This window comes from Phyllobates terribilis, unplaced genomic scaffold, assembly GCF_046119375.1.
Source record: "Phyllobates terribilis strain yellow unplaced genomic scaffold, ASM4611937v1 Scaffold_5__5_contigs__length_657084704, whole genome shotgun sequence".
NCBI classification, from domain to species: Eukaryota; Metazoa; Chordata; class Amphibia; order Anura; family Dendrobatidae; genus Phyllobates; species Phyllobates terribilis.
Window position 1 is genome coordinate 496,333,527 of NW_027362765.1, and position 11,667 is coordinate 496,345,193.

The window sequence follows — 11,667 nt, forward strand, 5'->3', positions numbered from 1 at the left end:
TCTGGATGAAGGGTTGGTACGACCTGTGACGGCTGAGCCTCCAGGTAGGCAAGCAGGCAGATGGTAGACGTGAGCTCCCAGGTGAGCAGGCGAGAGTTTCTGGATAAGCGGGTGGTCACAGCATGTGACGGCGGAGCCTCCAGGTAGACCAACAGACAGGCAGCAGATGAGCGCTCCCAGGTGAGCGGGCAGGAATCTCTGGACAGGCGGGTGGTCACAGCACGTGACGGCGGAGCCTCCAGGTAGGCTAGCAGACAGGCAGCAGATGAGCGCTTCCAGGAGAGCGGGCAGGAGTCTCTGGACAGGCGGGTGGTCACAGCACGTGACGGCGGAGCCTCCAGGTAGGCTAGCAGGCAGGTAGCAGATGTGCGCTCCCAGGTGAGCGGGCAAGCTGGTCCATAGATAGACTGACAGGAGTTGGAAGGCAGACCGTCGGACCTCAGGCTAGCAGGCAGGTAGCAGATGTGCGCTCCCAGGTGAGCGGGCAAGCTGGTCCTTAGACAGACTGACAGGAGTTGGAAGGCAGACTGTCGGACCTCTGGCTAGCAGGCAGGTAAGCGGAATATCAGGCAGGAATCAGACAGCAAACTGGCAGGAATCTGGCAGGTAACTGGCAGGTAACTGGCAACGGGACCTGAGGGCTGAAGCAGAGTAGTGAACAGTGCAACAACATTGCTCGGGCACCTCCATTTTGGAGGAGGTGCCATATATATGGTGAAGTCCTCCGGCCATTGGCCGGGGACTCCTTAGGACGGCGCGCGCGGCCCCTTTAAGAGGGAGGGAGCGCGCGCGCGCCCTAATCACAGTGGCCGGGAAGGAGCGCGCGCTGCCAGCAGAGCGGGAGGAGGACGCCGGGCTCGGAGCAGAGGGGTGAGGGGAACAGCGTCCCTGCCTAGCAGAGGGCAGGGACGCCGGCGCTACAGTACCCCCCCCTTTAGGCCCTCCCTTTTTTAGGCCAGAGAGAAATTTAGCTAGGATGAGAGGGGCATGGATGTTCTCCCGGGGCTCCCACGTTCTCTCTTCAGGACCAAACCCCTTCCAATCTACTAGAAAAAAGGTCCTCCCTCTTACCCTTTTGGTGGCCAGAATGTTCTCTACCTCAAATTCGTTTTCAGCGGAAACCGGAGCAGGAGGCGTACCTGTAGACTTGGAAAAAGAGTTAAGTACCACAGGTTTGAGGAGAGATACATGGAAGGAGTTAGGGATCCGCAAGTTGGCTGGGAGTTTCAATTTATAGGCCACCGGGTTGATCTGACTGATGACCTCCAGAGGACCGATGAACCGAGGCCCTAACTTATAGGAAGGAATCTTGAGCCGGACATACTTGGACGAGAGCCAGACCTTATCCCCTGGACGGAATAGAGGAGGATCCAGACGTTTTTTGTCAGCATGTCTTTTCATACGCTCGGATGACAGCAGGAGTGCGGACCGGGTACTCTCCCATATGGAGGAAAATTTGTTAACAAGAGATTCCGCAGCCGGATTGTCCACCGAGGTGGAGACGGGAAATGGGATCCGAGGATGCTGACCGAAGACTACAAAAAACGGGGATTTGGAGGAAGATTCGCTCTCGTGATTGTTGTAAGAAAATTCGGCCCATGGCAGGAGATCCACCCAGTCAGAATGGTGGGCATTAACAAAGTGCCGGAGGTAACTGGTCAGGATCTGATTGATCCGCTCCACTTGACCATTGGACTGTGGGTGGTAAGCGGAGCAGAAGTCCAGGGTGACGTCTAGCAATTTACAAGTGGCTCTCCAAAAACATGAGGTGAACTGTACCCCACGATCCGACACGATGTGACGGGGCAGGCCATGAAGACGGAAGATGTGGCGGATAAAGTCTTTAGCCAGCTCGGGTGCAGACGGGAGGCCTGGCAGGGGAATAAAGTGAGCCATCTTGGAAAAGCGGTCAGCGACCACCCAAATGACCGTACAACCGGCAGAGACGGGGAGATCAGTTATGAAGTCCATAGCTATATGCTGCCAGGGGGCAGCGGGTACAGGAAGCGGAAGGAGGCGACCGGCAGGCAGGTGTCTCGGAACTTTGTTGCGGACACAGGAGACACAGGCAGAAACAAAGTCTATTACGTCCTTGTGCAGGGTAGGCCACCAGTAGTGCCGGGTAATAAGCTGGAGGGTCTTTTTCTGACCGGCGTGGCCAGCTAGTTTAGACGAATGACGCCAGTGTAGGATCTTCTCCCGATCAGGTACCGATATGAACGTCTTACCGGGAGGGAGACGATTTAGGCTCACGGGAGCCACCTGCATTACTCTGGCGGGATCGATGATATGTTTAGGTTCTTCCTCGAGATCAGACACCAGAAAGGATTGGGACAAGGCGTCCGGTTTGATGTTCTTGTCAGCCGGGCGGAAATGAAGAACAAAATCAAAGCGAGCAAAAACAAGGTCCACCGGGCTTGGCGCGGGTTAAGTCTCTGGGCATGCTGGAGGTAAGCCAAGTTCTTGTGGTCAGTGTAAATTATTACCGGATGAAGAGCCCCCTCGAGTAGGTAACGCCACTCCTCCAATGCCAGCTTGATGGCCAATAACTCTCGGTCTCCTATGGAATAATTGCGCTCAGAAGAGGAGAAGAGTTTGGAGAAGAAGCCGCAAGTTACCATCCTCCCGGAAGATGATTTTTGAGTAAGTACCGCTCCGGCTCCAGAGGAGGAGGCGTCAACCTCCAGGAAGAACTGCTTGTTGCCGTCCGGGCGATGCAGCACCGGGGCGGAAGAGAAGGCCTGTTTTAAGGAAAGAAAGGCCTCCTCTGCTTCGGGCGGCCACTCTTTGGGATTAGTACCCTTACGGGTGAGCGCGGAAATTGGGACAGTCCGGGAAGAGAAGTGCGGTATGAAGAGACGGTAGTAGTTGGCGAAGCCCAGGAACCGCTGGATGGCCTTCAACCCCTCCGGTCGGGGCCATTTCTCGATGGCAGACAGTTTCTCTGGATCCATTCGTAGGCCGGTCTGAGAAATAATGTAGCCCAAAAACGGAAGCGAGGTCTGCTCAAAGAGGCACTTCTCATATTTAGCGAAGAGGTGATTCTGCCTGAGCCTGAGCAGGACCTGACGAACGTCCCTCCGGTGAGTCTGGAGATCCGGAGAGAAGACCAAGATGTCATCCAGGTACACCACTACGCAGGAGTAGAGAAGGTCCCGGAAGATGTCATTGACCAACTCTTGAAAGACGGCAGGAGCGTTACAGAGACCAAAGGGCATTACCAGATATTCATAGTGGCCGTCCCGGGTGTTGAATGCAGTCTTCCATTCATCCCCTTGACGGATACGGACCAGGTTGTACGCCCCACGGAGGTCCAGTTTGGTGAAGATTCTAGCCCCCCTCAGACGATCAAATAATTCTGGAATGAGCGGAAGGGGGTACTTATTCTTCACCGTGATCTGGTTAAGGCCTCTATAGTCTATACAGGGACGGAGAGAGCCGTCCTTCTTTTTTACGAAAAAGAAGCCTGCTCCCGCCGGGGAGGTAGATTTCCGGATGAATCCCCTAGCCAAATTCTCCTCAATATATTCGGACATCGACCGGGTCTCAGCAGCAGATAATGGGTAAATGCGTCCATGGGGAGGCGTAGTACCGGGTAACAGGTCGATAGGACAGTCGTATGGTCTATGAGGGGGTAATGTCTCTGCCTCCTTTTTATTAAAGACATCAGCAAATGACCAATAGGGAATCGGAAGTCCAGGTAGATTAGTTGGGGTAGGAGAAGGACGGACCGGATGAACAGGAACCAAACAAGTCTTATGACAGTCCTGTCCCCAGCGAAGGACCTCTCCGGTCTGCCAGTCAAGCATGGGTGCATGTCTCTGGAGCCAAGGTAGACCTAGTAAGAGGGCGTGAGAGAGTCCAGGCAGAACATGAAAAGAGATGCTCTCAGAATGCAGCATTCCCACCTGCAGAGTTATGGATTCGGTGATGAGTTGGATGGGACGTGGTAAGAGGCCCCCATCCACAGCAGCGACAGATAATGGTACAGCCAGAGGTTTGGTGGGAATGCGGTATTTTTCTACCAGGGACTGTGAAATAAGATTCCCGGCCGCTCCAGAGTCAAGTTGGGCTAGTTCGAAATAACGATTCTCCCCGCAGATAATTGAGACTGACAGCAGCAGAGATGGAGAGGATTTATTCTTGTCTAGGTTGACCTCTCTGAGCGAACCTAGACACAGGCGTTTCCCGACCTCTCCGGGCAGGTACGGATCCGGTGCTCCTTACTGCCACAGTAGAAGCAGCTCCCCTTGGCACGGCGTAAGTCCTGACGGGTTTTGACCATCTTGGTCTGGTCGACTTGCATAGGCTCAGGAGAGTGTACCTGGGGAGAAACGGAGGGAGTGACGGGTTTCTGAAAAGTAGGATCTAGACGTGGAAACCTCCTCTCACGGGTGACCTCTTTGGCACGCTCCTGGAACCGTAGGTCAATCCGGGTGGCAAGAGTTATTAGGTCATCGAGAGTGGTAGGAATGTCCCGACCGACGAGTTCATCTTTAATACGGCCGGACAGACCCTCCCAGAAGACAGATACCAGAGCGTCGTTATCCCAGGCCAGCTCCGAGGCAAGGGTACGGAACCGTATGGCATATTGGCCCACGGTGAGACTTCCCTGACGGAGGCGTAGCAGAGATGATGCGGATGAGGTCTTCCGTCCGGGTTCGTCGAAGACTTTTCGGAAAGCCGTGAGAAAGGCAGGCAAGTCGGACACCAGGGGGTCTCCTCTCTCCCATAGAGGATTTAGCCAGGCCAGGGCCTCCCCGGTGAGATGGGACATGATGAAGGCAATTTTGGCCCGGTCGGAGTTAAACTGGTGGGACAGGAGTTCAAAGTGCAGGGTGCACTGATTTATGAAGCCCCGAGCCTGAGCGGAGTCGCCTCCGAAGCGAGGAGGTGCAGAAAGCCGGGGTCCGGGGTAGGATACCATGGTATTGGTGGGCAGCGGAGCTGCCGGATTGCGAGTCATGGCACTGGCGGTGGTTGCTGGTGGAGCAGTCAGAGTGTCCAGGCGAGAATTGACATTCCGCAGGTGACCCAGGATGGACTCTTGTTGGGACCTCTGACGGGACAGTTCATGACAAAGGTCCGAGAGCGAGGGAGCTTGGGTGCCACCGGGTTCCATGGCCCGAGCAAACTGTAACGGGTCTGGGAGGCGGAACCTCTGAGCTACTATACAAGGGGGCGGTCCTTGTAAGGGAGCGGGTGGCGACCAGGGAAGACGGGCAGGCAGTCACAGCAGGTGACCGGGACAGTCTCTGGGTGAACGGACAGGAGGTCACGGCAAGTGACCGGGGCAGTCTCTGGATGAACGGGCAGGAGGTCACTGCAAGTGACTGGGGCAGTCTCTGGATGAACGGGCAGGAGGTCACGGCAAGTGACCGGGGCAGTCTCTGGATGAAGGGTTGGTACGACCTGTGACGGCTGAGCCTCCAGGTAGGCAAGCAGGCAAATGGTAGACATGAGCTCCCAGGTGAGCAGGCGAGAGTCTCTGGATAAGCGGGTGGTCACAGCATGTGACGGCGGAGCCTCCAGGTAGACCAACAGACAGGCAGCAGATGAGCGCTCCCAGGTGAGCGGGCAGGAATCTCTGGACAGGCGGGTGGTCACAGCACGTGACGGCGGAGCCTCCAGGTAGGCTAGCAGACAGGCAGCAGATGAGCGCTCCCAGGTGAGCAGGCAGGAGTCTCTGGACAGGCGGGTGGTCACAGCACGTGACGGCGGAGCCTCTAGGTAGGCTAGCAGGCAGGTAGCAGATGTGCGCTCCCAGGTGAGCGGGCAAGCTGGTCCATAGACAGACTGACAGGAGTTGGAAGGCAGACCGTCGGACCTCAGGCTAGCAGGCAGGTAGCAGATGTGCGCTCCCAGGTGAGCGGGCAAGCTGGTCCTTAGACAGACTGACAGGAGTTGGAAGGCAGACCGTCGGACCACTGGCTAGCAGGCAGGTAAGCGGAATATCAGGCAGGAATCAGACAGCAAACTGGCAGGAATCTGGCAGGTAACTGGCAACGGGACCTGAGGGCTGAAGCAGAGTAGTGAACAGTGCAACAACATTGCTCGGGCACCTCCATTTTGGAGGAGGTGCCTTATATATGGTGAAGTCCTCCGGCCATTGGCCGGGGACTCCTTAGGACGGCCCGCGCGGCCCCTTTAAGAGGGAGGGAGCGCGCGCGCCCTAAGCACAGTGGCCGGGAAGGAGCGCGTGCTGCCAGCAGAGCGGGAGGAGGACGCCGGGCTCGGAGCAGAGGGGTGAGGGGAACAGCGTCCCTGCCTAGCAGAGGGCAGGGACGCCGGCGCTACAGAAGTGTACCTAAGATAAAAATTACAGACCTCTCCGTTCTTTGTAGGTAGGAAAACTTGCAAAATCGGCAGTGTATCAAATACTTATTTTCCCCACTGTAGGTCATGGTCAGGGTGTGTGTGTGGGGAATTCAGCTCCTGAGCCCCATAAATACAGTGCAGATGCCGATTGTAATATACACCCGACATCTGCCTTTAACACCAGTGTTTGGCAATAGTCACGATCACTGTGGTTTAACACCGAGTCGATCACTGATAACGGCATTTAAATAGTATGATCGCAGGTGCGTGAGCACCCACCAGTGGCATTTAAAGAGTGTGATCGCGGCAAACAATGAGTTACCATGGCAGCCTAGGCCTTTGCTGTTACCAACTTGATACTTCCCGGAAGCTCAGTACTAAGATTAGCTTCAAAGAAGACCATAATTTATACTATATTTTGTGGTACTGCAATATATACTGTAGTTTAAGCAATCAAATGATTGCAGGTTAAAGTCCCCTCGGGAAGCTAAAAATAAAAGCAAAAAATAAAAAAGGCTAAAATTTAAAAAAAAAAATAACAAACATATAAAAGGTTAAATCAACACATTTTTACATTTTAAATAAAAGAAATAATAATAGCTGCAAAAACATAAATGAAAACAAAACACCAGATTTTCAGTTTTTCACTCACCACAGTTACACGAACAAATGCAAATGAAAGTGATCAATATATCATGCAACCCAAAATGTTATCAATAAAATTGTCAACTCGGCACGCAAAAAAACAAGCCCTCACACAACTCCATCAATGGAAAAATAAGGAAGTAACAGGTTACAAATTTCAGAATGTTTATCACTACTAATATATAAAAAAAAATAATATCAGTATAATCAAACTGAGCTGTAGAATCATGTTGTCAGGCTACACAATCAACAATGTAAAAACAAAATCCCCCAAAATATGAAGGGATTGCAGATTTTTTCATAATTTCACACCACCTGCAATTTTGCTGCTGTTTTTCAGAACATTATATGGTCAATAAATTGAAACAATGCAAAACTACAATTTGTCCTGCAAAAAACAAGTCCAATGTTGATGGAAAAATTTAAAAAAAGTTATGGCTCTTAGAAGAAGGAGAGGAACAAACAAAAGCAGAAAAAATCAGCCGGTCCCAAAGGAAATAATCAAATCAATAAATAAAGTGAATTAGTTTTCAAAAAAATAATGTCCATATATGTTCAGGAATCGCAACCATGTGAATAAAGTCTAATTCAGCTCTGTACATAGCAAGCTAAAAGCATTGATAGAAACCCACGTAAGAGGTGCATCTTACCAGCACAGAGGATCTTGCAGTACAGCAGGACTCTTGTCCATATGCTAATATGCTGACATTTATAGTGCCATTTCGCTTCCAGTGAAGTGATCTCCAATCCAAACTCTCCAATCAGATGTCTGTATAGACCATAACAATAGATATGTGGCTCAAACAATATTTGACCGCTAATATTTACCTTTTTTCAATTGTTTTCATGCCAAGAATATAATCTATGCTGCAATTTCTTATTACATTAATTAAGTTGTGTTACATTCTACTTGGTCTGCCAAAATACAAGGCAGCATGTAATGAGAGTGATCTCCATTAATGTGTCTATTCAGGAGACATTATTATCCTTGCTGTGCACATGTGTTTTCTGGACAACATGTCACTAATTACATATTTTCTGTGACTGGCCACCTTGCATTATGTAATGTACAGATTTAGACTATTTATATGAATACATGTAACCCATAAACATTAACTCCCCCCTTATAGAAAAAAACACTGACACCATGAAACTTCTTTTATGGACGGAGTCGGCCACAGCTTTATTCCTATGAATATTAACCAACACTGTAATTCTTTCTCTTCAACCAAACTGAAGCTGAAATGGTATGCACCAGCCGACTCCTGGTGGGCAAGCCCTTCTTCAGATCAATCAAAACTCAAACCATGCATTCTTTACCGCCATCTGTGACTTAATAGAACAATATAAATCACAAAACTTTTTATATATATATATATATATATATATATATATATATATATATATATATATATATAAGGGAGGGAGGGATGGAAGCTCCTGCACAGTGGATACCGGAGAAGAGGGGGCAAAAAAAACAGGAAGAGGGGGCTTTATTACTGACATTGGCTTTTACCAATACAAAAGGAGAATTGGGGGGAAACAGGAGGAGTGAGGGATGCACAGTGCTGTATAGGGAGAGCAGCTGCATAGGCAAATCAGGGATCAGCCTCTGCCCAATAAAACCCGCCACTCTTGTGGATAAGCTAAAAGGTACGGCCGAGAATAACCCCAAAATTGCTGACCTGCTGAACGTTGTGCAAGAGATGAAAAGAGGGGGAGAGAGATCCCAAGCTGCAAATTGCTGACAAACATCTGTACCGTACCAGAGATATCCATGTCCCGTGTGTGCCACTTGTGTGGCAACCATGTGCCGCCCGTGTGCCGCAGCACAATCACACGTACCGACGTCTGGGAATCAATGTACAGTTTGCACTGTTCCCAAGCGCTGGGTGATGAACACTACCCCCATCATTGTTCCTTGCTCACGCTGTGATCAGCACGAGCAAGAGACAATGTTAGGAGTGGTATTCTGCTCCCACAGTGTCCCTGTGTAAAAGTAAGAATAAAATAATAACATCTTTATAATCACCAGTCCGGAGATGTCCCGCGCTGTAATCCTCTGACCGTTGACACCGAAGAGCCAGGGAGAATGAGCCGCTCCAGCGAGCAGGCCCCAGAGCTGCACTCAGCTCAGGAGTAGTGTCCTGTCACTCAGTGAGCTCTGCTCAGTGCAGGGCCTCACTTTCTGATCACAGCACGAGCAAGAAACAATGATGAGAGTAACGTTCAGCACCCAGTGCTTGGGAACAGCGCAAACTGTACCGCTGATTTCCAGGCGCAGGTACGTGTCACATTGATGACATATGTGAAATAAAAAGGAGAGAAAGCGTGTGCTATGTGAAGAACCAGATGATTAGGTAATTAGATATGGGGGGCCAAATTGGCCACTCACCTAAAGGGGTTGTGCACCCCTGCACAACCCCAGTGAATGCCTTGTGGCTGAAGGACTGGTGCTCGCACTGCGTGCTGCAGACCGCCGTCCGTCACTGGTGCTTCCGCATTCCAGTCACGGACCACTTGACAATAAAAGCAGGATGGTGCGTCACCGCAGGTCCTCTAGGTTGGAAGTAGTGGCTCCGGTGCCGCAGGTCCTCAGTTGGATTGGGATGGGGAAGAATGTGATCAACTAAAACAGCTGCTCATGCTACCTACCCTCAGATAAAAGACAAAAACTATCGCACTCCTGATTAATACTTGGTGCACGGGTAGGGTACCAAGCCGAATACAATATATTAGAAAAACCCGGCACTCAAGATTTTAGTGAAAAATTATATAGAGTTTTTAATGAAGTAGGTACAATAAAATTGACAAACGTTTCGGTCCCTCGGGACCTTCATCAGTGTACAAGGCAAGGGTCATCAGAGATGGTATGTTCGTGGTAATGGCTGTGGTGTGCTGACCTGTAGAACGCAGTGTCCACCGCTTGTTCAATGGTGGTGCACATACCATCTCTGATTTATACTCCAAAGTATATGTAGCACCCTGAGGACTCGGCTGCTACAGGGGTATTGCACCTCATCCAGAGGTGTGGTATTCCACTCCCGGGTAAGGATGGAGAGTGGGACTGAGCTCAGTAGGCTGCATGCACTACATACATCCCATTTCCGGGGGACAGAACTACGGTACTCCCACCAAGTATATGTGCAGGTACGACAGCGTCTGTCCCTGGCTGGAGTGGGAGGGGGGTGGAACATCCCAGTAGTGTAGGGGCAGATAGGGGGAGTACTGTGGGTAAAGCTAGGAGCCCATTGGGTGCTAGTCACCTGGGCTCACACATAGAGGGAGTATATAAGGTGGGCACCATCTTAGGACAGGGTGAGTCTTTAGGAAGAGTTCAGCCAGGAGGGCTGACAGGGAGCTGTGGCTCCGGCTGGGCCCAGCTCCAGGGCTGAGCCTGCAGCGAAGAGAGAGGAGAGAGGAGAAAGAAAGGCCCAGAGTGGAAGACCAGAGGGAACCCTAAGAACCCAGAATCAGACCAAAAAGGGTGAAGGGTTGGCGGACACGGGTACCGGAACCCGAACTGGTGGAGGCCACTTATCCTCAGCCAGGAACCGGAGGTCGTGGTCAAGATTTGCCACGACCCTCACCAAATCCACTAGAAAGGCACACCAAGTATAGGGTCAGGGAACCCAGAGGAGGTTTGACCACCAAGAGACCCGAGGGAGCCGGCCAAAGGTGGATCCCTGGTGGGAACGGCCAGAGACAGAGAGAGAGAAGGGAGCTCAGGACCACGCTCCGGAACTGCCTGGGGGTTAGCCGAGTCCCGCACCTGGTGGACGCAGCACGGCTCGGGTGGTCACTCAAGGCCAGAGTGACTGAGAGAACACCCGTGAGTAAAAACCCTGAAACTGCATCTCCTGACTCTGACTCTTCTTACTGCACCGTCACAACCCCCATCATCTACACCTGCTGCCCTGAGGCCATACCCCTCCCGTTGGGGGTTATACCACCACGCTGCACATCCTTATACACCTGGCCTCAGTGGACTGTTCTGCAGCGGCGGCTTCAAAGCCGCACTCAACGGGTGGCGTAGTCGATCAAGTTAACATCTACTGCCATAGACTGCTGCTTAGTTTGACTCCCTGGGCACGGACCGGGTCACCACCACGAGACTACTACCCCCATCTGATCCGGCTCCGGGTAAGCCCCCGTGCGCGCGATGCCGCACGGCACAGAAGGCCCAGGGGCGCGTCAACTTTGGCGTAGTCGGCAGGATAACGTGCCCGCAACCACCGGGTACTGCGTGCCTGAAGAAAAGTTCACATTTACCTCAAAAAGAAGTCTCCCGCCAATTCCGGAGGGTCCCCGCCGTCGGACGCCATCTCGGATCGGTTCCCGCCATTTGCTCGCCATCTGCAGTCTTTTCCCGCCATCCGCAGAGTTTCCCGCCACTGGGAGACGATTCCCGCCATCTGAGAAGATTTCCCGCCCTGGCAGAGCCGACGCCATTATGGGCGTGCCAGAGGGTGGCAAGAGGCCACCTCCCATCGTGGGCCAGGACCAAGAATGCGCCAAAAACGAAGACCGCCCCCACCAGCAGAGACTGCAATGATTGAGATGTCCATCAGCGTGGGGGGTCTGCCCCTGGAACTGACAATCACCAAGTTGCCCCAGGACCGCCCTCAATGGGGGCGGATACAGAACAAAACAGAGAAGATGGGTGCAGCCTGGAGGAGTCTGGAGAAGCCGTACCCGGAGATG

The 11,667-nt window shown here is 52.0% G+C and overlaps 1 pseudogene; it reads right to left on the reverse strand.

The window, feature by feature from the left end:
* Positions 1-7,733, reverse strand: part of LOC141273546 (intelectin-1-like) — a 172,545-nt pseudogene extending 164,812 nt beyond the window's left edge.
* Between the last annotated feature and the right edge of the window lie 3,934 nt (positions 7,734-11,667).